Genomic DNA, 6,022 nt, shown 5'->3' with positions numbered 1-6,022 from the left:
CTGTCCTTCTCTATGTGGTCTTCAGGCAGTCTCCTCTCCAGGTTTATATCCTATGGACATAGGGTGTCTTCTTGGTTGCTTTGGAAAAAATCCTGGGAATGAGGATTAGGTCAACATGAATTAGTGACCTGTCCCTGAACAAATCCCCATGGCTGTTAATACCTAGTGGATTGGTGGGACTAGCCCTGTTCAACTTCAAGGATAAGATTGAGGGTAGATGCTAGACAGGCAAATTTAGCAGTCTGTCAGTGTGTCCTCATGTGTATGTGCTTGTGCATTTAAATGCCTCCATTAGTTCTAGCCACTAGGAGATGAGGAGCCTAGATAAGAAAGAAAAAACAAAAACACAGCCATTATCTGGACACAAATGCATCTTTTAATTTTAGTAAGAATTAGTTCAGAAGCCAATATACATTTAATCTGTTTTCATTATTATTTTTTTTTATCTTTCAAAATAGCTTTGGAATTTGATGTAGGTGGTGGCACCATGATTAGAAGGTCATAGGAAATGAGGTTCATGATGAGCCTAGAAGGAAACCAGCAGTGTGTAAGAGAAGGGTAGTTTCTGGAGTTGAAAGGGTTGAATCTGGTTCTGTCATTTACCGGCTTAAGTCATTTAGTCCCTCTGGGCTTCAGAATCTGTAGATGGGGATGGTGATAGACATCCTGTAGTGCTGTTGGTGAGGGTTAAATGCAAGATAAAATATCTGGCACGTGGGAGGTGCTGACTAATGGTAGCTATTGTTATCAGGAGGCTCCCTCCAGGCTATGTGGCTCAGCATTCCAAGATCCTCCTCCCTTCAGGCAACACACACCTGATCATTTCAAACTCCCTGTCGGGTTGCTCTGCCTGAGTCTACACCCTGCCAACTCCAGGTAAAGAAAACCCTTGGTTGAAATTGGTTGACAAGGAACACTTTGAAAACTATAGGTTGAATTCAGCTGATAGCAAGTTAACAATTAGCCAAAATAGCCTGATTTTGATTAGAGAAAACATATATCAAAATTCAGTCTTTTTATTTTCCAGATTAGTTTGTGCATGTGGTTATTGACTCCTGTTATAAGTGACATTCTAAAACCTTATGCCCAGCAGTTTGTAAAGCAGCCCTAGAAAGAGTGTTTGTGTATGTGTGTGTATGCATTTGTGTGCATATGTGTTTTGTGCGAATGAGAGGAAGAGTGGTGTTGCTGAAGGGACCATGCATCTGGGAACAGAGGCTGATGAAGTCCCTGGCAGGTGGTAGGATCCTTGCCAAAGCTGTGACTGTTCCTGGGGAATGACTGACGGGCTTGCTTGACTCTCACTCAAGGCTGTTTTTGCTGTGGCTGTCTGCAGTAGAGTAGGCCCAGAGAAAATGTCTCAATGGAGAATTCAAAAGCTGGTTTTTTTTTTTTTTTTTTTTTTTAAAGATTTTATTTATTTATTTGAGAGAGAGAGAGAATGAGAGAGAGCACATGAGAGGGAGGAGAGTCAGAGGGAGAAGCAGACTCCCTGCCGAGCAGGGAGCCCGATGCGGGACTCGATCCCGGGACTCCAGGATCATGACCTGAGCCGAAGGCAGTTGCTTAACCAACTGAGCCACCCAGGCGCCCCAAAAGCTGGTTTTGATTAGAGCCTTGCAGCAGCCAGAGCAATAAAAGGCAGTCAGTGGGAACCTGGCTCTGTGGCTCACGAGCTAAGTACTGGTCCAGAGCTATGTCATCTATGCATTAATGCATCGTCTGCCTCATACTTGCAAGCCAGGTGTGTGGGATTGGCAGGGTGAACCGGCTCCAAATCAAAGCCCAAGGGGATGTCCTGAACTTCTTTCATTGGCCCTTTCTCTAGCTTAGCAGAGGGGAATAGCGGAAGCCTGTGGGACAGTTGGTTGGCAGCTGGAACTTTATCAAGGTTACGTCAAACTTTAAGGCTTATAGTTAGTACTGCTGGCTTCCAAGTCCTATTTTTCTAGCTCAGAAATTAAAGTGCAATGAGAGTTTGTTCATTAGTTCATTCATTCGTTAGTTTGTTCATTCATTCGTTCATTCTACCCTGTATTCCTCTTAAAAGAAACAGAAGTATTTTTCAATAAAGAGAGAAGCCACTGAGGGACAGGACTATAGATGTACCTCAAACTTCAGCTGATATTTTAATATAATTGATCTTAAAAATATAGTTCTGGGCTTCCTAGAAGGGAAACACATTGTATTTGATAAAGGGAAGCATACCAGCACGTCTCCAGAGAAACTTTTTCTTGTTATAATGTCCCTATGTGCCAAACAGGTGTGTAAATTCCTCTAAATCAGTGGCTCTTCAAGTGTGGTCCCTGGGCCAGCAGCATCTGGGAACTTGTTAGAAATGCAGACTCTCAGGCTCTACCCCAGACCTAGGAATCGGATACTCTGGGGGTGGGGCCCAGCAATCTGAGCTTTACCAAACCTACTAGGCATTTCCGGAAGGATGTGAAATTTGAGAACCACTGTTTTAAATGTGCTTAATGTTTAAAGAGGGGCCAGGTGCTACTGATTACTTTGATGCCTTGTTTAGCATGTCCACAGCAATCTGCAAAAGCAGGTGACCCATTTCTTGGTCTTCCCCATACTTATGGTGTTTGTATAACACTGGAATAGGGAGGCCAGACTGTCTGTCACTAGGTTTATTCAATCCTAGCTTGTTTTCGGGAAGATGATGGCTATTTTTGAAAGACACATTTCTATCAGCTTTTTTTTTTATTTTTATATTTTACATATTTTATTATTTGTGCATGAATCAGGTTGGTCTGAAGACACACGAGTATCTGGCTAACTCATAAAAGTAGCTTTAAGGATTGGGATGGTATTTGTGGTCTTTTACATTTATTGCAACATCATTTATATTATCTACTTGCTAAGCAGGGAGAGGCCCAGAACGGACACATCAGACTGTTAGGAGCAACATGCTGGGGGTGTCAGAAGTGGGGAATACAGAGCAGCTACGGCCTCTGTTTGAAAGGCAGGGTCTATGAAGGTCTCCACAGCAAGAGTGCTCTGCAGGACAGGACTTCTGGGGTAGGGAGGAACCCTCTGAGGGGGATGGCAAACAGCCTCTGCTGGAAGAGTGCTTGTCGGAACAGGGCCCCACACGAGGCATGGCCCCAGGGGTCTGGGGACAGAGGGGCTCACAGGGGCACCACCTGAAGGGCGGGCAGAGGCCCCCAGGGAGGGGCTATGTACTCGTCCTCTCTGAGCTGCAATAGCACGGTGTTTCTCTTCTTCTTGGGCCAGCTGTAGACGTGAGTGCTCTGAAGCCAGGTGGGCATATGCTCCTTCTTAGCATTTGGGAAGAGCACAGGGATGAATCTGAAAGTCATGCTTCCTTGTTTTATGGACTTAATCTGCATCCTTCGATGAATGTCCTTAGTATGTAAGCCATGCTCATCCTTGCCCAGCTGCGACTCAGCATCTTCCACATCCTGTTTGTATTTGGGGCCGACTGCTACAATTATCATCATTGTCTTTTCTCTAAGGTAGCGTTCCATCCACTTAATGATATCAATATCTGGGATTCTATCCTCAAATATGTCAATTGCAGTTTGGAAGCCATTTACCAACAAAAAGTTCACGAATTTCACCACCTCCATGGTTGTGTCCATAGAATAAGTGATAAAGACTTTCCGTAATTCTTCTGGCAAATGGCTTGTTTTCAGAGTTCCTCTGGTTGGAAGGTTACTAGGGACAGCAGCTGGGGATGGAGCCTGGGGATCTGGTGGTCTCAACTCTGCAGGATACCCCAAGGACTCCTCAGGAACTCCAGCTGGATTAGGTGGCTGGTTATATAGTTGGTCCCTCGGGAGCCTTGGGGAGGAATGGTCTCTTTGTCCAGGCCTCTCATCTTGGTCCCAGGGGCTGGGGTAGTTCAGGACCTTCTGCACAGGGTGCAAGCCCGTCATGCTGGCTCCAGGTAGGAGCTGCCCACACACAGCCGGCTGGACCACTTGCTGGTAGGCTGCTTGGGGGTGGTCGTGGCCACATGGCACCTGCTGATAGGGACCTCCAGAATAATGGTAATGACAGTTCCACTGAACATGTGGGGGAGGGTTGGGAGGCAGCATCTGTGCACATACTGGATACCTCTGACGTTCAAACTGAGAGGACCTTAGAGCTCTGGGGAGGTGTGGGGGTAACACACAGAGGTGAGGGGCAGGGGCCTTTCTAGCTGCCTGATGCCCAGGACATCCTGGGGCTGGGAATCATACCCCGTGTCTATTGTAGGCAGATCTGGAGCTGCTTGTTTCTTGTGGGGCCTGGGCTATTGCACCATCTCTTGGCTACTGCCTGAGGAGTCTGCTGAGGCATTAGGTAAATTTTGGTCTGATTTGCCTGAGTCATGGCTAGTGTCAGGAGAAGCTGCTGAAAGCTGAGATCCTAGCCATTGATGCTGTTTTTCCATGAAAAAACTGATGCTCTGGAGGAGGGTTCCAATCACAGACTCAGGCTCATGCTTGCTGGCTGCAGAGGAGCCCGAGGGAAAAATCTTTGCCCGGGTCCGGGTGTCTCCTCCAGAAGCTGTCTGCACTCTCCTCCAGGATTTTAATGCGCAGGCAGGTGACCTGCTGGGTCATAGGCCGTAGGTGATTTGCAAGTTTCAGGGGTGGATGAGCCTGAGAAAAGTCTCCTGAAGAACAGTGAGGGGTTTTGGGTGCTGACAAGCTGTTGGCTGCCATGTTCCTTAGATTTGGAGCAGGTGGTTCAATCTGGGATTGGTTAACTGACTTGGGTATGGTTCTGATTCATTAACCTCCACAGGAGTGCTCTGGTTCATTCTAGTTCCTTAGCACCACCAAGGACAGAAAGACTGGCCCTCCATCAGCTCTTTTCCCTTTCAGACTTGTAGTGATGTAACATAAATGCACTTTTGCCTTTTTAGCTGCAAATCTTTGTCAGTATTGTTAGGAAAAATACCCTGTAAAATATAACTGGTGTAATTTCCTTGCAGTTTCTCCCTTAATATGTGCCTTACCATCTTATTAGAGGTAGAAATTTAATTTACATCCAGTAAATTTAATCAAAATTTCTAATTCCCCACAATGTACATTTACATTTATCTTCTCTATTGAAATCAGCACACTCATCCATCTGGATATTTGCGGAACAACTAGCTTTTTCTTTTCTATGGAATTTCATGTTTTCTATTTTTTTTTTCTTAAAGCAAACTTAATGAACAATTTAAGTAAGAGCAAATGAAAAATTCAGATATTTGGCCTTCAGTTTCAAAGATAAATGAGAGACTTGATGTTTTGTTTTTTATTCAGGTATACCATGTTATATAGACTCACTGAATGTATATCACACTGTTGAAACATCTCCAAGGATTCTGCATTTAGAGCATTTCAAACTTTTGGCCAAGGTCAACTAAAATATCATGTGTGTGATCTTTCTTCTTTCATCCACCCTATGTAGGACAATGCCACTGAATCTTTCTGTATAAGAGCACGTGGTCTTGATTATTGTAGCTATATAATAGTCTTGAAATTGGGTAAACTGATTCCTCCCAATGTCTTCTTTTTTCCAAAAATAGTTTTAATTATTCTAGTTCTTTTGCTTTTTCTATGTAAATTTTATAATCTGGTTTATATCTGCAAAAAATATTGCTGGGATTTGGTAGGAATTGCATTAAACTATATATCAACCTGGGGAGAGTTGACATCTTTACCGTGCTGAATCTTCCAATCCATAAATAATGGTATACCTCTCCATTTATTTAGACTTCCTTGATTTCTTTTATTAGCATTGTATATTTTTAAGAATACAAGTCCTGTATGTTTCATTAGATTTACACCTAAGTATTTAATTTTTTTGAGAGATTTTAAATAGTATTCTATTTTTAAATTTGGTGTCCATGTGTTCATTGTTAGTATATGGAATCACAACTGAGATTTTTCTGTTTATCTGATATTCTGTGACCTTGTTGAATTCACCTGTTAGTTCTTAGAAGGTTTTTTCTTTTCTTTCTTTTTTTTTTTAATTCCTTGGGTTTTTCTATGTAGGTAATCATGTGATCTGC

The 6,022-nt window shown here is 43.4% G+C and overlaps 1 pseudogene; it reads right to left on the bottom strand.

Moving 5' to 3' along the window:
* Positions 1-3,137: 3,137 nt before the first annotated feature.
* On the bottom strand, positions 3,138-4,780 carry LOC110570726 (annotated as a pseudogene).
* Positions 4,781-6,022: the final 1,242 nt, after the last annotated feature.

This window comes from Neomonachus schauinslandi, chromosome 1 (genome assembly GCF_002201575.2).
Source record: "Neomonachus schauinslandi chromosome 1, ASM220157v2, whole genome shotgun sequence".
NCBI classification, from domain to species: Eukaryota; Metazoa; Chordata; class Mammalia; order Carnivora; family Phocidae; genus Neomonachus; species Neomonachus schauinslandi.
The sequence above is the reverse complement of the archived record's forward strand: the minus strand, read 5'-3'. Positions and strand labels throughout refer to the sequence as shown.